Source organism: Pungitius pungitius, unplaced genomic scaffold (genome assembly GCF_949316345.1).
Source record: "Pungitius pungitius unplaced genomic scaffold, fPunPun2.1 scaffold_29, whole genome shotgun sequence".
In the NCBI taxonomy this organism is placed as follows: Eukaryota; Metazoa; Chordata; class Actinopteri; order Perciformes; family Gasterosteidae; genus Pungitius; species Pungitius pungitius.
In genome coordinates, this window is record NW_026909812.1 from 139,125 (window position 1) to 159,372 (window position 20,248).

The following is a 20,248-nucleotide window of genomic DNA, read 5'->3' on the forward strand; positions in this document are numbered from 1 at the left end:
AATATTGTCTAATTTCCTTTCATATCCAACGTTAAAACAGGTGTACAATCTGCGGCGCTCGGCGGCTTTCGGAGAGAGAAGTGAAAAAGCTTACGGCACCTGGGATTCCCAGGCGGTCTTCCATCCAGGTACTAACCAGGCCCTGCTCTGCTTAGCTTCCGAGATCAGACGAGATCGGGCGGAACCAGAGAGGTATGGCCGTAAGCTGCTTTTTATCTTTTTCCTAATCCTTTATAATGCGTCAATGAATTATGACACGCCAGCCGTTGGCATCTTTGTGTGGGTTAAATAAGGGTATGCAAAGAAGGCTGTGACATCCCATGCCGAAAATTGGATGGACTAGAGAAGACCCGCCCAGGAGTCCCAGCCAATCGGTGAATGGCCATTGCAGTCCCCGCCACCTCAAATGGCCTGACGATGGTACGGACGTAAGCCACCTTTCATCTTCTTCCTATTGCATCTCTTCTACAATGTGAAATTTTTTTTACAATTGTGTAGGTGTACAATCTACGGCGCTGGGCGGCTTTCAGAGAGAGAAGTGAAAAAGCTTACGGCACCTGGGATTCCCAGGCGGTCTTCCATCCAGGTACTAACCAGGCCCTGCTCTGCTTAGCTTCCGAGATCAGACGAGATCGGGCGGAACCAGAGAGGTATGGACGTAAGCTGCTTTTCATCTTTTTCCTAATCCTTTAAAACGTGTCAAAGATAATCAGAACTTTCTTTTTCTAAAATTGAAGCAGTTCTTAGCATTGGCAAGAGAGGTTCCTAAAGCCTGAAGGTAACTTTACTTTTCTTCACTGGCAATTCTAACATGTTGGGTTAGCACCTGTATTTCAACGGCTAAATTACAAACAACAGTATGCCAATCGTAAATGTTGACCAACACTAATTTAGCAATCATGAAACGGAATGATTTTGGATAATATTGTCTAATTTCCTTTCATATCCAACGTTAAAACAGGTGTACAATCTGCGGCGCTCGGCGGCTTTCGGAGAGAGAAGTGAAAAAGCTTACGGCACCTGGGATTCCCAGGCGGTCTTCCATCCAGGTACTAACCAGGCCCTGCTCTGCTTAGCTTCCGAGATCAGACGAGATCGGGCGGAACCAGAGAGGTATGGACGTAAGCTGCTTTTCATCTTTTTCCTAATCCTTTAAAACGTGTCAAAGATAATCAGAAGTTTCTTTTTCTAAAATTGAAGCAGTTGTTAGCATTGGCAAGAGAGGTTCCTAAAGCCTGAAGGTAACTTTACTTTTCTTCACTGGCAATTCTAACATGTTGGGTTAGCACCTGTATTTCAACGGCTAAATTACAAACAACAGTATGCCAATCGTAAATGTTGACCAACACTAATTTAGCAATCATGAAACGGAATCATTTTGGATAATATTGTCTAATTTCCTTTCATATCCAACGTTAAAACAGGTGTACAATCTGCGGCGCTCGGCGGCTTTCGGAGAGAGAAGTGAAAAAGCTTACGGCACCTGGGATTCCCAGGCGGTCTTCCATCCAGGTACTAACCAGGCCCTGCTCTGCTTAGCTTCCGAGATCAGACGAGATCGGGCGGAACCAGAGAGGTATGGCCGTAAGCTGCTTTTTATCTTTTTCCTAATCCTTTATAATGCGTCAATGAATTATGACACGCCAGCCGTTGGCATCTTTGTGTGGGTTAAATAAGGGTATGCAAAGAAGGCTGTGACATCCCATGCCGAAAATTGGATGGACTAGAGAAGACCCGCCCAGGAGTCCCAGCCAATCGGTGAATGGCCATTGCAGTCCCCGCCACCTCAAATGGCCTGACGATGGTACGGACGTAAGCCACCTTTCATCTTCTTCCTATTGCATCTCTTCTACAATGTGAAATTTTTTTTACAATTGTGTAGGTGTACAATCTACGGCGCTGGGCGGCTTTCAGAGAGAGAAGTGAAAAAGCTTACGGCACCTGGGATTCCCAGGCGGTCTTCCATCCAGGTACTAACCAGGCCCTGCTCTGCTTAGCTTCCGAGATCAGACGAGATCGGGCGGAACCAGAGAGGTATGGACGTAAGCTGCTTTTCATCTTTTTCCTAATCCTTTAAAACGTGTCAAAGATAATCAGAAGTTTCTTTTTCTAAAATTGAAGCAGTTGTTAGCATTGGCAAGAGAGGTTCCTAAAGCCTGAAGGTAACTTTACTTTTCTTCACTGGCAATTCTAACATGTTGGGTTAGCACCTGTATTTCAACGGCTAAATTACAAACAACAGTATGCCAATCGTAAATGTTGACCAACACTAATTTAGCAATCATGAAACGGAATCATTTTGGATAATATTGTCTAATTTCCTTTCATATCCAACGTTAAAACAGGTGTACAATCTGCGGCGCTCGGCGGCTTTCGGAGAGAGAAGTGAAAAAGCTTACGGCACCTGGGATTCCCAGGCGGTCTTCCATCCAGGTACTAACCAGGCCCTGCTCTGCTTAGCTTCCGAGATCAGACGAGATCGGGCGGAACCAGAGAGGTATGGCCGTAAGCTGCTTTTTATCTTTTTCCTAATCCTTTATAATGCGTCAATGAATTATGACACGCCAGCCGTTGGCATCTTTGTGTGGGTTAAATAAGGGTATGCAAAGAAGGCTGTGACATCCCATGCCGAAAATTGGATGGACTAGAGAAGACCCGCCCAGGGGTCCCAGCCAATCGGTGAATGGCCATTGCAGTCCCCGCCACCTCAAATGGCCTGACGATGGTACGGACGTAAGCCACCTTTCATCTTCTTCCTATTGCATCTCTTCTACCATGTGAAATTTTTTTTACAATTGTGTAGGTGTACAATTTACGGCGCTGGGCGGCTTTCGGAGAGAGAAGTGAAAAAGCTTACGGCACCTGGGATTCCCAGGCGGTCTTCCATCCAGGTACTAACCAGGCCCTGCTCTGCTTAGCTTCCGAGATCAGACGAGATCGGGCGGAACCAGAGAGGTATGGACGTAAGCTGTTTTTCATCTTTTTCCTAATCCTTTAAAACGTGTCAAAGATAATCAGAAGTTTCTTTTTCTAAAATTGAAGCAGTTCTTAGCATTGGCAAGAGAGGTTCCTAAAGCCTGAAGGTAACTTTACTTTTCTTCACTGGCAATTCTAACATGTTGGGTTAGCACCTGTATTTCAACGGCTAAATTACAAACAACAGTATGCCAATCGTAAATGTTGACCAACACTAATTTAGCAATCATGAAACGGAATCATTTTGGATAATATTGTCTAATTTCCTTTCATATCCAACGTTAAAACAGGTGTACAATCTGCGGCGCTCGGCGGCTTTCGGAGAGAGAAGTGAAAAAGCTTACGGCACCTGGGATTCCCAGGCGGTCTTCCATCCAGGTACTAACCAGGCCCTGCTCTGCTTAGCTTCCGAGATCAGACGAGATCGGGCGGAACCAGAGAGGTATGGCCGTAAGCTGCTTTTTATCTTTTTCCTAATCCTTTATAATGCGTCAATGAATTATGACACGCCAGCCGTTGGCATCTTTGTGTGGGTTAAATAAGGGTATGCAAAGAAGGCTGTGACATCCCATGCCGAAAATTGGATGGACTAGAGAAGACCCGCCCAGGAGTCCCAGCCAATCGGTGAATGGCCATTGCAGTCCCCGCCACCTCAAATGGCCTGACGATGGTATGGACGTAAGCCACCTTTCATCTTCTTCCTATTGCATCTCTTCTACAATGTGAATTTTTTTTTACAATTGTGTAGGTGTACAATCTACGGCGCTGGGCGGCTTTCAGAGAGAGAAGTGAAAAAGCTTACGGCACCTGGGATTCCCAGGCGGTCTTCCATCCAGGTACTAACCAGGCCCTGCTCTGCTTAGCTTCCGAGATCAGACGAGATCGGGCGGAACCAGAGAGGTATGGACGTAAGCTGCTTTTCATCTTTTTCCTAATCCTTTAAAACGTGTCAAAGATAATCAGAAGTTTCTTTTTCTAAAATTGAAGCAGTTGTTAGCATTGGCAAGAGAGGTTCCTAAAGCCTGAAGGTAACTTTACTTTTCTTCACTGGCAATTCTAACATGTTGGGTTAGCACCTGTATTTCAACGGCTAAATTACAAACAACAGTATGCCAATCGTAAATGTTGACCAACACTAATTTAGCAATCATGAAACGGAATCATTTTGGATAATATTGTCTAATTTCCTTTCATATCCAACGTTAAAACAGGTGTACAATCTGCGGCGCTCGGCGGCTTTCGGAGAGAGAAGTGAAAAAGCTTACGGCACCTGGGATTCCCAGGCGGTCTTCCATCCAGGTACTAACCAGGCCCTGCTCTGCTTAGCTTCCGAGATCAGACGAGATCGGGCGGAACCAGAGAGGTATGGCCGTAAGCTGCTTTTTATCTTTTTCCTAATCCTTTATAATGCGTCAATGAATTATGACACGCCAGCCGTTGGCATCTTTGTGTGGGTTAAATAAGGGTATGCAAAGAAGGCTGTGACATCCCATGCCGAAAATTGGATGGACTAGAGAAGACCCGCCCAGGAGTCCCAGCCAATCGGTGAATGGCCATTGCAGTCCCCGCCACCTCAAATGGCCTGACGATGGTACGGACGTAAGCCACCTTTCATCTTCTTCCTATTGCATCTCTTCTACAATGTGAAATTTTTTTTACAATTGTGTAGGTGTACAATCTACGGCGCTGGGCGGCTTTCAGAGAGAGAAGTGAAAAAGCTTACGGCACCTGGGATTCCCAGGCGGTCTTCCATCCAGGTACTAACCAGGCCCTGCTCTGCTTAGCTTCCGAGATCAGACGAGATCGGGCGGAACCAGAGAGGTATGGACGTAAGCTGCTTTTCATCTTTTTCCTAATCCTTTAAAACGTGTCAAAGATAATCAGAAGTTTCTTTTTCTAAAATTGAAGCAGTTGTTAGCATTGGCAAGAGAGGTTCCTAAAGCCTGAAGGTAACTTTACTTTTCTTCACTGGCAATTCTAACATGTTGGGTTAGCACCTGTATTTCAACGGCTAAATTACAAACAACAGTATGCCAATCGTAAATGTTGACCAACACTAATTTAGCAATCATGAAACGGAATCATTTTGGATAATATTGTCTAATTTCCTTTCATATCCAACGTTAAAACAGGTGTACAATCTGCGGCGCTCGGCGGCTTTCGGAGAGAGAAGTGAAAAAGCTTACGGCACCTGGGATTCCCAGGCGGTCTTCCATCCAGGTACTAACCAGGCCCTGCTCTGCTTAGCTTCCGAGATCAGACGAGATCGGGCGGAACCAGAGAGGTATGGCCGTAAGCTGCTTTTTATCTTTTTCCTAATCCTTTATAATGCGTCAATGAATTATGACACGCCAGCCGTTGGCATCTTTGTGTGGGTTAAATAAGGGTATGCAAAGAAGGCTGTGACATCCCATGCCGAAAATTGGATGGACTAGAGAAGACCCGCCCAGGGGTCCCAGCCAATCGGTGAATGGCCATTGCAGTCCCCGCCACCTCAAATGGCCTGACGATGGTACGGACGTAAGCCACCTTTCATCTTCTTCCTATTGCATCTCTTCTACCATGTGAAATTTTTTTTACAATTGTGTAGGTGTACAATTTACGGCGCTGGGCGGCTTTCGGAGAGAGAAGTGAAAAAGCTTACGGCACCTGGGATTCCCAGGCGGTCTTCCATCCAGGTACTAACCAGGCCCTGCTCTGCTTAGCTTCCGAGATCAGACGAGATCGGGCGGAACCAGAGAGGTATGGACGTAAGCTGTTTTTCATCTTTTTCCTAATCCTTTAAAACGTGTCAAAGATAATCAGAAGTTTCTTTTTCTAAAATTGAAGCAGTTCTTAGCATTGGCAAGAGAGGTTCCTAAAGCCTGAAGGTAACTTTACTTTTCTTCACTGGCAATTCTAACATGTTGGGTTAGCACCTGTATTTCAACGGCTAAATTACAAACAACAGTATGCCAATCGTAAATGTTGACCAACACTAATTTAGCAATCATGAAACGGAATCATTTTGGATAATATTGTCTAATTTCCTTTCATATCCAACGTTAAAACAGGTGTACAATCTGCGGCGCTCGGCGGCTTTCGGAGAGAGAAGTGAAAAAGCTTACGGCACCTGGGATTCCCAGGCGGTCTTCCATCCAGGTACTAACCAGGCCCTGCTCTGCTTAGCTTCCGAGATCAGACGAGATCGGGCGGAACCAGAGAGGTATGGCCGTAAGCTGCTTTTTATCTTTTTCCTAATCCTTTATAATGCGTCAATGAATTATGACACGCCAGCCGTTGGCATCTTTGTGTGGGTTAAATAAGGGTATGCAAAGAAGGCTGTGACATCCCATGCCGAAAATTGGATGGACTAGAGAAGACCCGCCCAGGAGTCCCAGCCAATCGGTGAATGGCCATTGCAGTCCCCGCCACCTCAAATGGCCTGACGATGGTATGGACGTAAGCCACCTTTCATCTTCTTCCTATTGCATCTCTTCTACAATGTGAATTTTTTTTTACAATTGTGTAGGTGTACAATCTACGGCGCTGGGCGGCTTTCAGAGAGAGAAGTGAAAAAGCTTACGGCACCTGGGATTCCCAGGCGGTCTTCCATCCAGGTACTAACCAGGCCCTGCTCTGCTTAGCTTCCGAGATCAGACGAGATCGGGCGGAACCAGAGAGGTATGGACGTAAGCTGCTTTTCATCTTTTTCCTAATCCTTTAAAACGTGTCAAAGATAATCAGAAGTTTCTTTTTCTAAAATTGAAGCAGTTGTTAGCATTGGCAAGAGAGGTTCCTAAAGCCTGAAGGTAACTTTACTTTTCTTCACTGGCAATTCTAACATGTTGGGTTAGCACCTGTATTTCAACGGCTAAATTACAAACAACAGTATGCCAATCGTAAATGTTGACCAACACTAATTTAGCAATCATGAAACGGAATCATTTTGGATAATATTGTCTAATTTCCTTTCATATCCAACGTTAAAACAGGTGTACAATCTGCGGCGCTCGGCGGCTTTCGGAGAGAGAAGTGAAAAAGCTTACGGCACCTGGGATTCCCAGGCGGTCTTCCATCCAGGTACTAACCAGGCCCTGCTCTGCTTAGCTTCCGAGATCAGACGAGATCGGGCGGAACCAGAGAGGTATGGCCGTAAGCTGCTTTTTATCTTTTTCCTAATCCTTTATAATGCGTCAATGAATTATGACACGCCAGCCGTTGGCATCTTTGTGTGGGTTAAATAAGGGTATGCAAAGAAGGCTGTGACATCCCATGCCGAAAATTGGATGGACTAGAGAAGACCCGCCCAGGAGTCCCAGCCAATCGGTGAATGGCCATTGCAGTCCCCGCCACCTCAAATGGCCTGACGATGGTACGGACGTAAGCCACCTTTCATCTTCTTCCTATTGCATCTCTTCTACAATGTGAAATTTTTTTTACAATTGTGTAGGTGTACAATCTACGGCGCTGGGCGGCTTTCAGAGAGAGAAGTGAAAAAGCTTACGGCACCTGGGATTCCCAGGCGGTCTTCCATCCAGGTACTAACCAGGCCCTGCTCTGCTTAGCTTCCGAGATCAGACGAGATCGGGCGGAACCAGAGAGGTATGGACGTAAGCTGCTTTTCATCTTTTTCCTAATCCTTTAAAACGTGTCAAAGATAATCAGAAGTTTCTTTTTCTAAAATTGAAGCAGTTGTTAGCATTGGCAAGAGAGGTTCCTAAAGCCTGAAGGTAACTTTACTTTTCTTCACTGGCAATTCTAACATGTTGGGTTAGCACCTGTATTTCAACGGCTAAATTACAAACAACAGTATGCCAATCGTAAATGTTGACCAACACTAATTTAGCAATCATGAAACGGAATCATTTTGGATAATATTGTCTAATTTCCTTTCATATCCAACGTTAAAACAGGTGTACAATCTGCGGCGCTCGGCGGCTTTCGGAGAGAGAAGTGAAAAAGCTTACGGCACCTGGGATTCCCAGGCGGTCTTCCATCCAGGTACTAACCAGGCCCTGCTCTGCTTAGCTTCCGAGATCAGACGAGATCGGGCGGAACCAGAGAGGTATGGCCGTAAGCTGCTTTTTATCTTTTTCCTAATCCTTTATAATGCGTCAATGAATTATGACACGCCAGCCGTTGGCATCTTTGTGTGGGTTAAATAAGGGTATGCAAAGAAGGCTGTGACATCCCATGCCGAAAATTGGATGGACTAGAGAAGACCCGCCCAGGGGTCCCAGCCAATCGGTGAATGGCCATTGCAGTCCCCGCCACCTCAAATGGCCTGACGATGGTACGGACGTAAGCCACCTTTCATCTTCTTCCTATTGCATCTCTTCTACCATGTGAAATTTTTTTTACAATTGTGTAGGTGTACAATTTACGGCGCTGGGCGGCTTTCGGAGAGAGAAGTGAAAAAGCTTACGGCACCTGGGATTCCCAGGCGGTCTTCCATCCAGGTACTAACCAGGCCCTGCTCTGCTTAGCTTCCGAGATCAGACGAGATCGGGCGGAACCAGAGAGGTATGGACGTAAGCTGTTTTTCATCTTTTTCCTAATCCTTTAAAACGTGTCAAAGATAATCAGAAGTTTCTTTTTCTAAAATTGAAGCAGTTCTTAGCATTGGCAAGAGAGGTTCCTAAAGCCTGAAGGTAACTTTACTTTTCTTCACTGGCAATTCTAACATGTTGGGTTAGCACCTGTATTTCAACGGCTAAATTACAAACAACAGTATGCCAATCGTAAATGTTGACCAACACTAATTTAGCAATCATGAAACGGAATCATTTTGGATAATATTGTCTAATTTCCTTTCATATCCAACGTTAAAACAGGTGTACAATCTGCGGCGCTCGGCGGCTTTCGGAGAGAGAAGTGAAAAAGCTTACGGCACCTGGGATTCCCAGGCGGTCTTCCATCCAGGTACTAACCAGGCCCTGCTCTGCTTAGCTTCCGAGATCAGACGAGATCGGGCGGAACCAGAGAGGTATGGCCGTAAGCTGCTTTTTATCTTTTTCCTAATCCTTTATAATGCGTCAATGAATTATGACACGCCAGCCGTTGGCATCTTTGTGTGGGTTAAATAAGGGTATGCAAAGAAGGCTGTGACATCCCATGCCGAAAATTGGATGGACTAGAGAAGACCCGCCCAGGAGTCCCAGCCAATCGGTGAATGGCCATTGCAGTCCCCGCCACCTCAAATGGCCTGACGATGGTACGGACGTAAGCCACCTTTCATCTTCTTCCTATTGCATCTCTTCTACAATGTGAAATTTTTTTTACAATTGTGTAGGTGTACAATCTACGGCGCTGGGCGGCTTTCAGAGAGAGAAGTGAAAAAGCTTACGGCACCTGGGATTCCCAGGCGGTCTTCCATCCAGGTACTAACCAGGCCCTGCTCTGCTTAGCTTCCGAGATCAGACGAGATCGGGCGGAACCAGAGAGGTATGGACGTAAGCTGCTTTTCATCTTTTTCCTAATCCTTTAAAACGTGTCAAAGATAATCAGAAGTTTCTTTTTCTAAAATTGAAGCAGTTGTTAGCATTGGCAAGAGAGGTTCCTAAAGCCTGAAGGTAACTTTACTTTTCTTCACTGGCAATTCTAACATGTTGGGTTAGCACCTGTATTTCAACGGCTAAATTACAAACAACAGTATGCCAATCGTAAATGTTGACCAACACTAATTTAGCAATCATGAAACGGAATCATTTTGGATAATATTGTCTAATTTCCTTTCATATCCAACGTTAAAACAGGTGTACAATCTGCGGCGCTCGGCGGCTTTCGGAGAGAGAAGTGAAAAAGCTTACGGCACCTGGGATTCCCAGGCGGTCTTCCATCCAGGTACTAACCAGGCCCTGCTCTGCTTAGCTTCCGAGATCAGACGAGATCGGGCGGAACCAGAGAGGTATGGCCGTAAGCTGCTTTTTATCTTTTTCCTAATCCTTTATAATGCGTCAATGAATTATGACACGCCAGCCGTTGGCATCTTTGTGTGGGTTAAATAAGGGTATGCAAAGAAGGCTGTGACATCCCATGCCGAAAATTGGATGGACTAGAGAAGACCCGCCCAGGAGTCCCAGCCAATCGGTGAATGGCCATTGCAGTCCCCGCCACCTCAAATGGCCTGACGATGGTACGGACGTAAGCCACCTTTCATCTTCTTCCTATTGCATCTCTTCTACAATGTGAAATTTTTTTTACAATTGTGTAGGTGTACAATCTACGGCGCTGGGCGGCTTTCAGAGAGAGAAGTGAAAAAGCTTACGGCACCTGGGATTCCCAGGCGGTCTTCCATCCAGGTACTAACCAGGCCCTGCTCTGCTTAGCTTCCGAGATCAGACGAGATCGGGCGGAACCAGAGAGGTATGGACGTAAGCTGCTTTTCATCTTTTTCCTAATCCTTTAAAACGTGTCAAAGATAATCAGAAGTTTCTTTTTCTAAAATTGAAGCAGTTGTTAGCATTGGCAAGAGAGGTTCCTAAAGCCTGAAGGTAACTTTACTTTTCTTCACTGGCAATTCTAACATGTTGGGTTAGCACCTGTATTTCAACGGCTAAATTACAAACAACAGTATGCCAATCGTAAATGTTGACCAACACTAATTTAGCAATCATGAAACGGAATCATTTTGGATAATATTGTCTAATTTCCTTTCATATCCAACGTTAAAACAGGTGTACAATCTGCGGCGCTCGGCGGCTTTCGGAGAGAGAAGTGAAAAAGCTTACGGCACCTGGGATTCCCAGGCGGTCTTCCATCCAGGTACTAACCAGGCCCTGCTCTGCTTAGCTTCCGAGATCAGACGAGATCGGGCGGAACCAGAGAGGTATGGCCGTAAGCTGCTTTTTATCTTTTTCCTAATCCTTTATAATGCGTCAATGAATTATGACACGCCAGCCGTTGGCATCTTTGTGTGGGTTAAATAAGGGTATGCAAAGAAGGCTGTGACATCCCATGCCGAAAATTGGATGGACTAGAGAAGACCCGCCCAGGGGTCCCAGCCAATCGGTGAATGGCCATTGCAGTCCCCGCCACCTCAAATGGCCTGACGATGGTACGGACGTAAGCCACCTTTCATCTTCTTCCTATTGCATCTCTTCTACCATGTGAAATTTTTTTTACAATTGTGTAGGTGTACAATTTACGGCGCTGGGCGGCTTTCGGAGAGAGAAGTGAAAAAGCTTACGGCACCTGGGATTCCCAGGCGGTCTTCCATCCAGGTACTAACCAGGCCCTGCTCTGCTTAGCTTCCGAGATCAGACGAGATCGGGCGGAACCAGAGAGGTATGGACGTAAGCTGTTTTTCATCTTTTTCCTAATCCTTTAAAACGTGTCAAAGATAATCAGAAGTTTCTTTTTCTAAAATTGAAGCAGTTCTTAGCATTGGCAAGAGAGGTTCCTAAAGCCTGAAGGTAACTTTACTTTTCTTCACTGGCAATTCTAACATGTTGGGTTAGCACCTGTATTTCAACGGCTAAATTACAAACAACAGTATGCCAATCGTAAATGTTGACCAACACTAATTTAGCAATCATGAAACGGAATCATTTTGGATAATATTGTCTAATTTCCTTTCATATCCAACGTTAAAACAGGTGTACAATCTGCGGCGCTCGGCGGCTTTCGGAGAGAGAAGTGAAAAAGCTTACGGCACCTGGGATTCCCAGGCGGTCTTCCATCCAGGTACTAACCAGGCCCTGCTCTGCTTAGCTTCCGAGATCAGACGAGATCGGGCGGAACCAGAGAGGTATGGCCGTAAGCTGCTTTTTATCTTTTTCCTAATCCTTTATAATGCGTCAATGAATTATGACACGCCAGCCGTTGGCATCTTTGTGTGGGTTAAATAAGGGTATGCAAAGAAGGCTGTGACATCCCATGCCGAAAATTGGATGGACTAGAGAAGACCCGCCCAGGAGTCCCAGCCAATCGGTGAATGGCCATTGCAGTCCCCGCCACCTCAAATGGCCTGACGATGGTATGGACGTAAGCCACCTTTCATCTTCTTCCTATTGCATCTCTTCTACAATGTGAATTTTTTTTTACAATTGTGTAGGTGTACAATCTACGGCGCTGGGCGGCTTTCAGAGAGAGAAGTGAAAAAGCTTACGGCACCTGGGATTCCCAGGCGGTCTTCCATCCAGGTACTAACCAGGCCCTGCTCTGCTTAGCTTCCGAGATCAGACGAGATCGGGCGGAACCAGAGAGGTATGGACGTAAGCTGCTTTTCATCTTTTTCCTAATCCTTTAAAACGTGTCAAAGATAATCAGAAGTTTCTTTTTCTAAAATTGAAGCAGTTGTTAGCATTGGCAAGAGAGGTTCCTAAAGCCTGAAGGTAACTTTACTTTTCTTCACTGGCAATTCTAACATGTTGGGTTAGCACCTGTATTTCAACGGCTAAATTACAAACAACAGTATGCCAATCGTAAATGTTGACCAACACTAATTTAGCAATCATGAAACGGAATCATTTTGGATAATATTGTCTAATTTCCTTTCATATCCAACGTTAAAACAGGTGTACAATCTGCGGCGCTCGGCGGCTTTCGGAGAGAGAAGTGAAAAAGCTTACGGCACCTGGGATTCCCAGGCGGTCTTCCATCCAGGTACTAACCAGGCCCTGCTCTGCTTAGCTTCCGAGATCAGACGAGATCGGGCGGAACCAGAGAGGTATGGCCGTAAGCTGCTTTTTATCTTTTTCCTAATCCTTTATAATGCGTCAATGAATTATGACACGCCAGCCGTTGGCATCTTTGTGTGGGTTAAATAAGGGTATGCAAAGAAGGCTGTGACATCCCATGCCGAAAATTGGATGGACTAGAGAAGACCCGCCCAGGAGTCCCAGCCAATCGGTGAATGGCCATTGCAGTCCCCGCCACCTCAAATGGCCTGACGATGGTACGGACGTAAGCCACCTTTCATCTTCTTCCTATTGCATCTCTTCTACAATGTGAAATTTTTTTTACAATTGTGTAGGTGTACAATCTACGGCGCTGGGCGGCTTTCAGAGAGAGAAGTGAAAAAGCTTACGGCACCTGGGATTCCCAGGCGGTCTTCCATCCAGGTACTAACCAGGCCCTGCTCTGCTTAGCTTCCGAGATCAGACGAGATCGGGCGGAACCAGAGAGGTATGGACGTAAGCTGCTTTTCATCTTTTTCCTAATCCTTTAAAACGTGTCAAAGATAATCAGAAGTTTCTTTTTCTAAAATTGAAGCAGTTGTTAGCATTGGCAAGAGAGGTTCCTAAAGCCTGAAGGTAACTTTACTTTTCTTCACTGGCAATTCTAACATGTTGGGTTAGCACCTGTATTTCAACGGCTAAATTACAAACAACAGTATGCCAATCGTAAATGTTGACCAACACTAATTTAGCAATCATGAAACGGAATCATTTTGGATAATATTGTCTAATTTCCTTTCATATCCAACGTTAAAACAGGTGTACAATCTGCGGCGCTCGGCGGCTTTCGGAGAGAGAAGTGAAAAAGCTTACGGCACCTGGGATTCCCAGGCGGTCTTCCATCCAGGTACTAACCAGGCCCTGCTCTGCTTAGCTTCCGAGATCAGACGAGATCGGGCGGAACCAGAGAGGTATGGCCGTAAGCTGCTTTTCATCTTTTTCCTAATCCTTTATAATGCGTCAATGAATTATGACACGCCAGCCGTTGGCATCTTTGTGTGGGTTAAATAAGGGTATGCAAAGAAGGCTGTGACATCCCATGCCGAAAATTGGATGGACTAGAGAAGACCCGCCCAGGGGTCCCAGCCAATCGGTGAATGGCCATTGCAGTCCCCGCCACCTCAAATGGCCTGACGATGGTACGGACGTAAGCCACCTTTCATCTTCTTCCTATTGCATCTCTTCTACCATGTGAAATTTTTTTTACAATTGTGTAGGTGTACAATTTACGGCGCTGGGCGGCTTTCGGAGAGAGAAGTGAAAAAGCTTACGGCACCTGGGATTCCCAGGCGGTCTTCCATCCAGGTACTAACCAGGCCCTGCTCTGCTTAGCTTCCGAGATCAGACGAGATCGGGCGGAACCAGAGAGGTATGGACGTAAGCTGTTTTTCATCTTTTTCCTAATCCTTTAAAACGTGTCAAAGATAATCAGAAGTTTCTTTTTCTAAAATTGAAGCAGTTCTTAGCATTGGCAAGAGAGGTTCCTAAAGCCTGAAGGTAACTTTACTTTTCTTCACTGGCAATTCTAACATGTTGGGTTAGCACCTGTATTTCAACGGCTAAATTACAAACAACAGTATGCCAATCGTAAATGTTGACCAACACTAATTTAGCAATCATGAAACGGAATCATTTTGGATAATATTGTCTAATTTCCTTTCATATCCAACGTTAAAACAGGTGTACAATCTGCGGCGCTCGGCGGCTTTCGGAGAGAGAAGTGAAAAAGCTTACGGCACCTGGGATTCCCAGGCGGTCTTCCATCCAGGTACTAACCAGGCCCTGCTCTGCTTAGCTTCCGAGATCAGACGAGATCGGGCGGAACCAGAGAGGTATGGCCGTAAGCTGCTTTTTATCTTTTTCCTAATCCTTTATAATGCGTCAATGAATTATGACACGCCAGCCGTTGGCATCTTTGTGTGGGTTAAATAAGGGTATGCAAAGAAGGCTGTGACATCCCATGCCGAAAATTGGATGGACTAGAGAAGACCCGCCCAGGAGTCCCAGCCAATCGGTGAATGGCCATTGCAGTCCCCGCCACCTCAAATGGCCTGACGATGGTATGGACGTAAGCCACCTTTCATCTTCTTCCTATTGCATCTCTTCTACAATGTGAATTTTTTTTTACAATTGTGTAGGTGTACAATCTACGGCGCTGGGCGGCTTTCAGAGAGAGAAGTGAAAAAGCTTACGGCACCTGGGATTCCCAGGCGGTCTTCCATCCAGGTACTAACCAGGCCCTGCTCTGCTTAGCTTCCGAGATCAGACGAGATCGGGCGGAACCAGAGAGGTATGGACGTAAGCTGCTTTTCATCTTTTTCCTAATCCTTTAAAACGTGTCAAAGATAATCAGAAGTTTCTTTTTCTAAAATTGAAGCAGTTGTTAGCATTGGCAAGAGAGGTTCCTAAAGCCTGAAGGTAACTTTACTTTTCTTCACTGGCAATTCTAACATGTTGGGTTAGCACCTGTATTTCAACGGCTAAATTACAAACAACAGTATGCCAATCGTAAATGTTGACCAACACTAATTTAGCAATCATGAAACGGAATGATTTTGGATAATATTGTCTAATTTCCTTTCATATCCAACGTTAAAACAGGTGTACAATCTGCGGCGCTCGGCGGCTTTCGGAGAGAGAAGTGAAAAAGCTTACGGCACCTGGGATTCCCAGGCGGTCTTCCATCCAGGTACTAACCAGGCCCTGCTCTGCTTAGCTTCCGAGATCAGACGAGATCGGGCGGAACCAGAGAGGTATGGACGTAAGCTGCTTTTCATCTTTTTCCTAATCCTTTAAAACGTGTCAAAGATAATCAGAAGTTTCTTTTTCTAAAATTGAAGCAGTTGTTAGCATTGGCAAGAGAGGTTCCTAAAGCCTGAAGGTAACTTTACTTTTCTTCACTGGCAATTCTAACATGTTGGGTTAGCACCTGTATTTCAACGGCTAAATTACAAACAACAGTATGCCAATCGTAAATGTTGACCAACACTAATTTAGCAATCATGAAACGGAATCATTTTGGATAATATTGTCTAATTTCCTTTCATATCCAACGTTAAAACAGGTGTACAATCTGCGGCGCTCGGCGGCTTTCGGAGAGAGAAGTGAAAAAGCTTACGGCACCTGGGATTCCCAGGCGGTCTTCCATCCAGGTACTAACCAGGCCCTGCTCTGCTTAGCTTCCGAGATCAGACGAGATCGGGCGGAACCAGAGAGGTATGGCCGTAAGCTGCTTTTTATCTTTTTCCTAATCCTTTATAATGCGTCAATGAATTATGACACGCCAGCCGTTGGCATCTTTGTGTGGGTTAAATAAGGGTATGCAAAGAAGGCTGTGACATCCCATGCCGAAAATTGGATGGACTAGAGAAGACCCGCCCAGGAGTCCCAGCCAATCGGTGAATGGCCATTGCAGTCCCCGCCACCTCAAATGGCCTGACGATGGTACGGACGTAAGCCACCTTTCATCTTCTTCCTATTGCATCTCTTCTACAATGTGAATTTTTTTTTACAATTGTGTAGGTGTACAATCTACGGCGCTGGGCGGCTTTCAGAGAGAGAAGTGAAAAAGCTTACGGCACCTGGGATTCCCAGGCGGTCTTCCATCCAGGTACTAACCAGGCCCTGCTCTGCTTAGCTTCCGAGATCAGACGAGATCGGGCGGAACCAGAGAGGTATGGACGTAAGCTGCTTTTCATCTTTTTCCTAATCCTTTAAAACGTGTCAAAGATAATCAGAAGTTTCTTTTTCTAAAATTGAAGCAGTTGTTAGCATTGGCAAGAGAGGTTCCTAAAGCCTGAAGGTAACTTTACTTTTCTTCACTGGCAATTCTAACATGTTGGGTTAGCACCTGTATTTCAACGGCTAAATTACAAACAACAGTATGCCAATCGTAAATGTTGACCAACACTAATTTAGCAATCATGAAACGGAATGATTTTGGATAATATTGTCTAATTTCCTTTCATATCCAACGTTAAAACAGGTGTACAATCTGCGGCGCTCGGCGGCTTTCGGAGAGAGAAGTGAAAAAGCTTACGGCACCTGGGATTCCCAGGCGGTCTTCCATCCAGGTACTAACCAGGCCCTGCTCTGCTTAGCTTCCGAGATCAGACGAGATCGGGCGGAACCAGAGAGGTATGGACGTAAGCTGCTTTTCATCTTTTTCCTAATCCTTTAAAACGTGTCAAAGATAATCAGAAGTTTCTTTTTCTAAAATTGAAGCAGTTGTTAGCATTGGCAAGAGAGGTTCCTAAAGCCTGAAGGTAACTTTACTTTTCTTCACTGGCAATTCTAACATGTTGGGTTAGCACCTGTATTTCAACGGCTAAATTACAAACAACAGTATGCCAATCGTAAATGTTGACCAACACTAATTTAGCAATCATGAAACGGAATCATTTTGGATAATATTGTCTAATTTCCTTTCATATCCAACGTTAAAACAGGTGTACAATCTGCGGCGCTCGGCGGCTTTCGGAGAGAGAAGTGAAAAAGCTTACGGCACCTGGGATTCCCAGGCGGTCTTCCATCCAGGTACTAACCAGGCCCTGCTCTGCTTAGCTTCCGAGATCAGACGAGATCGGGCGGAACCAGAGAGGTATGGCCGTAAGCTGCTTTTTATCTTTTTCCTAATCCTTTATAATGCGTCAATGAATTATGACACGCCAGCCGTTGGCATCTTTGTGTGGGTTAAATAAGGGTATGCAAAGAAGGCTGTGACATCCCATGCCGAAAATTGGATGGACTAGAGAAGACCCGCCCAGGAGTCCCAGCCAATCGGTGAATGGCCATTGCAGTCCCCGCCACCTCAAATGGCCTGACGATGGTACGGACGTAAGCCACCTTTCATCTTCTTCCTATTGCATCTCTTCTACAATGTGAAATTTTTTTTACAATTGTGTAGGTGTACAATCTACGGCGCTGGGCGGCTTTCAGAGAGAGAAGTGAAAAAGCTTACGGCACCTGGGATTCCCAGGCGGTCTTCCATCCAGGTACTAACCAGGCCCTGCTCTGCTTAGCTTCCGAGATCAGACGAGATCGGGCGGAACCAGAGAGGTATGGACGTAAGCTGCTTTTCATCTTTTTCCTAATCCTTTAAAACGTGTCAAAGATAATCAGAAGTTTCTTTTTCTAAAATTGAAGCAGTTGTTAGCATTGGCAAGAGAGGTTCCTAAAGCCTGAAGGTAACTTTACTTTTCTTCACTGGCAATTCTAACATGTTGGGTTAGCACCTGTATTTCAACGGCTAAATTACAAACAACAGTATGCCAATCGTAAATGTTGACCAACACTAATTTAGCAATCATGAAACGGAATCATTTTGGATAATATTGTCTAATTTCCTTTCATATCCAACGTTAAAACAGGTGTACAATCTGCGGCGCTCGGCGGCTTTCGGAGAGAGAAGTGAAAAAGCTTACGGCACCTGGGATTCCCAGGCGGTCTTCCATCCAGGTACTAACCAGGCCCTGCTCTGCTTAGCTTCCGAGATCAGACGAGATCGGGCGGAACCAGAGAGGTATGGCCGTAAGCTGCTTTTTATCTTTTTCCTAATCCTTTATAATGCGTCAATGAATTATGACACGCCAGCCGTTGGCATCTTTGTGTGGGTTAAATAAGGGTATGCAAAGAAGGCTGTGACATCCCATGCCGAAAATTGGATGGACTAGAGAAGACCCGCCCAGGGGTCCCAGCCAATCGGTGAATGGCCATTGCAGTCCCCGCCACCTCAAATGGCCTGACGATGGTATGGACGTAAGCCACCTTTCATCTTCTTCCTATTGCATCTCTTCTACCATGTGAAATTTTTTTTACAATTGTGTAGGTGTACAATTTACGGCGCTGGGCGGCTTTCGGAGAGAGAAGTGAAAAAGCTTACGGCACCTGGGATTCCCAGGCGGTCTTCCATCCAGGTACTAACCAGGCCCTGCTCTGCTTAGCTTCCGAGATCAGACGAGATCGGGCGGAACCAGAGAGGTATGGACGTAAGCTGTTTTTCATCTTTTTCCTAATCCTTTAAAACGTGTCAAAGATAATCAGAAGTTTCTTTTTCTAAAATTGAAGCAGTTCTTAGCATTGGCAAGAGAGGTTCCTAAAGCCTGAAGGTAACTTTACTTTTCTTCACTGGCAATTCTAACATGTTGGGTTAGCACCTGTATTTCAACGGCTAAATTACAAACAACAGTATGCCAATCGTAAATGTTGACCAACACTAATTTAGCAATCATGAAACGGAATCATTTTGGATAATATTGTCTAATTTCCTTTCATATCCAACGTTAAAACAGGTGTACAATCTGCGGCGCTCGGCGGCTTTCGGAGAGAGAAGTGAAAAAGCTTACGGCACCTGGGATTCCCAGGCGGTCTTCCATCCAGGTACTAACCAGGCCCTGCTCTGCTTAGCTTCCGAGATCAGACGAGATCGGGCGGAACCAGAGAGGTATGGCCGTAAGCTGCTTTTTATCTTTTTCCTAATCCTTTATAATGCGTCAATGAATTATGACACGCCAGCCGTTGGCATCTTTGTGTGGGTTAAATAAGGGTATGCAAAGAAGGCTGTGACATCCCATGCCGAAAATTGGATGGACTAGAGAAGACCCGCCCAGGAGTCCCAGCCAATCGGTGAATGGCCATTGCAGTCCCCGCCACCTCAAATGGCCTGACGATGGTATGGACGTAAGCCACCTTTCATCTTCTTCCTATTGCATCTCTTCTACAATGTGAATTTTTTTTTACAATTGTGTAGGTGTACAATCTACGGCGCTGGGCGGCTTTCAGAGAGAGAAGTGAAAAAGCTTACGGCACCTGGGATTCCCAGGCGGTCTTCCATCCAGGTACTAACCAGGCCCTGCTCTGCTTAGCTTCCGAGATCAGACGAGATCGGGCGGAACCAGAGAGGTATGGACGTAAGCTGCTTTTCATCTTTTTCCTAATCCTTTAAAACGTGTCAAAGATAATCAGAAGTTTCTTTTTCTAAAATTGAAGCAGTTGTTAGCATTGGCAAGAGAGGTTCCTAAAGCCTGAAGGTAACTTTACTTTTCTTCACTGGCAATTCTAACATGTTGGGTTAGCACCTGTATTTCAACGGCTAAATTACAAACAACAGTATGCCAATCGTAAATGTTGACCAACACTAATTTAGCAATCATGAAACGGAATCATTTTGGATAATATTGTCTAATTTCCTTTCATATCCAACGTTAAAACAGGTGTACAATCTGCGGCGCTCGGCGGCTTTCGGAGAGAGAAGTGAAAAAGCTTACGGCACCTGGGATTCCCAGGCGGTCTTCCATCCAGGTACTAACCAGGCCCTGCTCTGCTTAGCTTCCGAGATCAGACGAGATCGGGCGGAACCAGAGAGGTATGGCCGTAAGCTGCTTTTTATCTTTTTCCTAATCCTTTATAATGCGTCAATGAATTATGACACGCCAGCCGTTGGCATCTTTGTGTGGGTTAAATAAGGGTATGCAAAGAAGGCTGTGACATCCCATGCCGAAAATTGGATGGACTAGAGAAGACCCGCCCAGGGGTCCCAGCCAATCGGTGAATGGCCATTGCAGTCCCCGCCACCTCAAATGGCCTGACGATGGTACGGACGTAAGCCACCT

The 20,248-nt window shown here is 45.5% G+C and overlaps 44 non-coding genes across 44 annotated transcripts; all 44 read right to left on the reverse strand.

Annotated features, from left to right (window-relative positions):
- Positions 1–87: 87 nt before the first annotated feature.
- Positions 88–206, reverse strand: LOC134111622 (5S ribosomal RNA). The gene has a single exon (XR_009944966.1). It is a non-coding gene; the product is annotated as a 5S ribosomal RNA (ribosomal RNA).
- Positions 207–545: 339 nt separating this feature from the next.
- LOC134111243 (5S ribosomal RNA) lies at positions 546–664 on the reverse strand. The gene has a single exon (XR_009944626.1). It is a non-coding gene; the product is annotated as a 5S ribosomal RNA (ribosomal RNA).
- A 344-nt stretch (positions 665–1,008) lies between these two features.
- Positions 1,009–1,127, reverse strand: LOC134111244 (5S ribosomal RNA). The gene has a single exon (XR_009944627.1). It is a non-coding gene; the product is annotated as a 5S ribosomal RNA (ribosomal RNA).
- Positions 1,128–1,471: 344 nt separating this feature from the next.
- LOC134111623 (5S ribosomal RNA) lies at positions 1,472–1,590 on the reverse strand. The gene has a single exon (XR_009944967.1). It is a non-coding gene; the product is annotated as a 5S ribosomal RNA (ribosomal RNA).
- A 339-nt stretch (positions 1,591–1,929) lies between these two features.
- On the reverse strand, positions 1,930–2,048 carry LOC134111245 (5S ribosomal RNA). The gene has a single exon (XR_009944628.1). It is a non-coding gene; the product is annotated as a 5S ribosomal RNA (ribosomal RNA).
- A 344-nt stretch (positions 2,049–2,392) lies between these two features.
- LOC134111624 (5S ribosomal RNA) lies at positions 2,393–2,511 on the reverse strand. The gene has a single exon (XR_009944968.1). It is a non-coding gene; the product is annotated as a 5S ribosomal RNA (ribosomal RNA).
- A 339-nt stretch (positions 2,512–2,850) lies between these two features.
- Positions 2,851–2,969, reverse strand: LOC134111246 (5S ribosomal RNA). The gene has a single exon (XR_009944629.1). It is a non-coding gene; the product is annotated as a 5S ribosomal RNA (ribosomal RNA).
- Positions 2,970–3,313: 344 nt separating this feature from the next.
- LOC134111625 (5S ribosomal RNA) lies at positions 3,314–3,432 on the reverse strand. Its single transcript, XR_009944969.1, has one exon. It is a non-coding gene; the product is annotated as a 5S ribosomal RNA (ribosomal RNA).
- Positions 3,433–3,771: 339 nt separating this feature from the next.
- Positions 3,772–3,890, reverse strand: LOC134111247 (5S ribosomal RNA). Its single transcript, XR_009944630.1, has one exon. It is a non-coding gene; the product is annotated as a 5S ribosomal RNA (ribosomal RNA).
- A 344-nt stretch (positions 3,891–4,234) lies between these two features.
- Positions 4,235–4,353, reverse strand: LOC134111626 (5S ribosomal RNA). The gene has a single exon (XR_009944970.1). It is a non-coding gene; the product is annotated as a 5S ribosomal RNA (ribosomal RNA).
- A 339-nt stretch (positions 4,354–4,692) lies between these two features.
- LOC134111248 (5S ribosomal RNA) lies at positions 4,693–4,811 on the reverse strand. Its single transcript, XR_009944631.1, has one exon. It is a non-coding gene; the product is annotated as a 5S ribosomal RNA (ribosomal RNA).
- Positions 4,812–5,155: 344 nt separating this feature from the next.
- LOC134111627 (5S ribosomal RNA) lies at positions 5,156–5,274 on the reverse strand. The gene has a single exon (XR_009944971.1). It is a non-coding gene; the product is annotated as a 5S ribosomal RNA (ribosomal RNA).
- Positions 5,275–5,613: 339 nt separating this feature from the next.
- Positions 5,614–5,732, reverse strand: LOC134111249 (5S ribosomal RNA). The gene has a single exon (XR_009944632.1). It is a non-coding gene; the product is annotated as a 5S ribosomal RNA (ribosomal RNA).
- Positions 5,733–6,076: 344 nt separating this feature from the next.
- Positions 6,077–6,195, reverse strand: LOC134111628 (5S ribosomal RNA). The gene has a single exon (XR_009944972.1). It is a non-coding gene; the product is annotated as a 5S ribosomal RNA (ribosomal RNA).
- A 339-nt stretch (positions 6,196–6,534) lies between these two features.
- On the reverse strand, positions 6,535–6,653 carry LOC134111250 (5S ribosomal RNA). Its single transcript, XR_009944633.1, has one exon. It is a non-coding gene; the product is annotated as a 5S ribosomal RNA (ribosomal RNA).
- A 344-nt stretch (positions 6,654–6,997) lies between these two features.
- Positions 6,998–7,116, reverse strand: LOC134111629 (5S ribosomal RNA). Its single transcript, XR_009944973.1, has one exon. It is a non-coding gene; the product is annotated as a 5S ribosomal RNA (ribosomal RNA).
- Positions 7,117–7,455: 339 nt separating this feature from the next.
- Positions 7,456–7,574, reverse strand: LOC134111251 (5S ribosomal RNA). The gene has a single exon (XR_009944634.1). It is a non-coding gene; the product is annotated as a 5S ribosomal RNA (ribosomal RNA).
- A 344-nt stretch (positions 7,575–7,918) lies between these two features.
- On the reverse strand, positions 7,919–8,037 carry LOC134111630 (5S ribosomal RNA). The gene has a single exon (XR_009944974.1). It is a non-coding gene; the product is annotated as a 5S ribosomal RNA (ribosomal RNA).
- Positions 8,038–8,376: 339 nt separating this feature from the next.
- On the reverse strand, positions 8,377–8,495 carry LOC134111253 (5S ribosomal RNA). The gene has a single exon (XR_009944636.1). It is a non-coding gene; the product is annotated as a 5S ribosomal RNA (ribosomal RNA).
- A 344-nt stretch (positions 8,496–8,839) lies between these two features.
- LOC134111632 (5S ribosomal RNA) lies at positions 8,840–8,958 on the reverse strand. The gene has a single exon (XR_009944976.1). It is a non-coding gene; the product is annotated as a 5S ribosomal RNA (ribosomal RNA).
- A 339-nt stretch (positions 8,959–9,297) lies between these two features.
- Positions 9,298–9,416, reverse strand: LOC134111254 (5S ribosomal RNA). The gene has a single exon (XR_009944637.1). It is a non-coding gene; the product is annotated as a 5S ribosomal RNA (ribosomal RNA).
- Positions 9,417–9,760: 344 nt separating this feature from the next.
- LOC134111633 (5S ribosomal RNA) lies at positions 9,761–9,879 on the reverse strand. Its single transcript, XR_009944977.1, has one exon. It is a non-coding gene; the product is annotated as a 5S ribosomal RNA (ribosomal RNA).
- Positions 9,880–10,218: 339 nt separating this feature from the next.
- LOC134111255 (5S ribosomal RNA) lies at positions 10,219–10,337 on the reverse strand. Its single transcript, XR_009944638.1, has one exon. It is a non-coding gene; the product is annotated as a 5S ribosomal RNA (ribosomal RNA).
- Positions 10,338–10,681: 344 nt separating this feature from the next.
- On the reverse strand, positions 10,682–10,800 carry LOC134111634 (5S ribosomal RNA). The gene has a single exon (XR_009944978.1). It is a non-coding gene; the product is annotated as a 5S ribosomal RNA (ribosomal RNA).
- A 339-nt stretch (positions 10,801–11,139) lies between these two features.
- Positions 11,140–11,258, reverse strand: LOC134111256 (5S ribosomal RNA). The gene has a single exon (XR_009944639.1). It is a non-coding gene; the product is annotated as a 5S ribosomal RNA (ribosomal RNA).
- A 344-nt stretch (positions 11,259–11,602) lies between these two features.
- Positions 11,603–11,721, reverse strand: LOC134111635 (5S ribosomal RNA). Its single transcript, XR_009944979.1, has one exon. It is a non-coding gene; the product is annotated as a 5S ribosomal RNA (ribosomal RNA).
- Positions 11,722–12,060: 339 nt separating this feature from the next.
- On the reverse strand, positions 12,061–12,179 carry LOC134111257 (5S ribosomal RNA). The gene has a single exon (XR_009944640.1). It is a non-coding gene; the product is annotated as a 5S ribosomal RNA (ribosomal RNA).
- A 344-nt stretch (positions 12,180–12,523) lies between these two features.
- On the reverse strand, positions 12,524–12,642 carry LOC134111636 (5S ribosomal RNA). Its single transcript, XR_009944980.1, has one exon. It is a non-coding gene; the product is annotated as a 5S ribosomal RNA (ribosomal RNA).
- Positions 12,643–12,981: 339 nt separating this feature from the next.
- Positions 12,982–13,100, reverse strand: LOC134111258 (5S ribosomal RNA). The gene has a single exon (XR_009944641.1). It is a non-coding gene; the product is annotated as a 5S ribosomal RNA (ribosomal RNA).
- A 344-nt stretch (positions 13,101–13,444) lies between these two features.
- On the reverse strand, positions 13,445–13,563 carry LOC134111638 (5S ribosomal RNA). Its single transcript, XR_009944982.1, has one exon. It is a non-coding gene; the product is annotated as a 5S ribosomal RNA (ribosomal RNA).
- Positions 13,564–13,902: 339 nt separating this feature from the next.
- LOC134111259 (5S ribosomal RNA) lies at positions 13,903–14,021 on the reverse strand. The gene has a single exon (XR_009944642.1). It is a non-coding gene; the product is annotated as a 5S ribosomal RNA (ribosomal RNA).
- A 344-nt stretch (positions 14,022–14,365) lies between these two features.
- Positions 14,366–14,484, reverse strand: LOC134111639 (5S ribosomal RNA). The gene has a single exon (XR_009944983.1). It is a non-coding gene; the product is annotated as a 5S ribosomal RNA (ribosomal RNA).
- Positions 14,485–14,823: 339 nt separating this feature from the next.
- Positions 14,824–14,942, reverse strand: LOC134111260 (5S ribosomal RNA). The gene has a single exon (XR_009944643.1). It is a non-coding gene; the product is annotated as a 5S ribosomal RNA (ribosomal RNA).
- Positions 14,943–15,286: 344 nt separating this feature from the next.
- On the reverse strand, positions 15,287–15,405 carry LOC134111261 (5S ribosomal RNA). The gene has a single exon (XR_009944644.1). It is a non-coding gene; the product is annotated as a 5S ribosomal RNA (ribosomal RNA).
- A 344-nt stretch (positions 15,406–15,749) lies between these two features.
- LOC134111640 (5S ribosomal RNA) lies at positions 15,750–15,868 on the reverse strand. Its single transcript, XR_009944984.1, has one exon. It is a non-coding gene; the product is annotated as a 5S ribosomal RNA (ribosomal RNA).
- A 339-nt stretch (positions 15,869–16,207) lies between these two features.
- LOC134111262 (5S ribosomal RNA) lies at positions 16,208–16,326 on the reverse strand. Its single transcript, XR_009944645.1, has one exon. It is a non-coding gene; the product is annotated as a 5S ribosomal RNA (ribosomal RNA).
- Positions 16,327–16,670: 344 nt separating this feature from the next.
- On the reverse strand, positions 16,671–16,789 carry LOC134111264 (5S ribosomal RNA). The gene has a single exon (XR_009944647.1). It is a non-coding gene; the product is annotated as a 5S ribosomal RNA (ribosomal RNA).
- Positions 16,790–17,133: 344 nt separating this feature from the next.
- LOC134111641 (5S ribosomal RNA) lies at positions 17,134–17,252 on the reverse strand. Its single transcript, XR_009944985.1, has one exon. It is a non-coding gene; the product is annotated as a 5S ribosomal RNA (ribosomal RNA).
- Positions 17,253–17,591: 339 nt separating this feature from the next.
- Positions 17,592–17,710, reverse strand: LOC134111265 (5S ribosomal RNA). Its single transcript, XR_009944648.1, has one exon. It is a non-coding gene; the product is annotated as a 5S ribosomal RNA (ribosomal RNA).
- A 344-nt stretch (positions 17,711–18,054) lies between these two features.
- On the reverse strand, positions 18,055–18,173 carry LOC134111642 (5S ribosomal RNA). The gene has a single exon (XR_009944986.1). It is a non-coding gene; the product is annotated as a 5S ribosomal RNA (ribosomal RNA).
- A 339-nt stretch (positions 18,174–18,512) lies between these two features.
- On the reverse strand, positions 18,513–18,631 carry LOC134111266 (5S ribosomal RNA). Its single transcript, XR_009944649.1, has one exon. It is a non-coding gene; the product is annotated as a 5S ribosomal RNA (ribosomal RNA).
- A 344-nt stretch (positions 18,632–18,975) lies between these two features.
- LOC134111644 (5S ribosomal RNA) lies at positions 18,976–19,094 on the reverse strand. The gene has a single exon (XR_009944988.1). It is a non-coding gene; the product is annotated as a 5S ribosomal RNA (ribosomal RNA).
- Positions 19,095–19,433: 339 nt separating this feature from the next.
- Positions 19,434–19,552, reverse strand: LOC134111267 (5S ribosomal RNA). Its single transcript, XR_009944650.1, has one exon. It is a non-coding gene; the product is annotated as a 5S ribosomal RNA (ribosomal RNA).
- A 344-nt stretch (positions 19,553–19,896) lies between these two features.
- On the reverse strand, positions 19,897–20,015 carry LOC134111645 (5S ribosomal RNA). Its single transcript, XR_009944989.1, has one exon. It is a non-coding gene; the product is annotated as a 5S ribosomal RNA (ribosomal RNA).
- Positions 20,016–20,248: the final 233 nt, after the last annotated feature.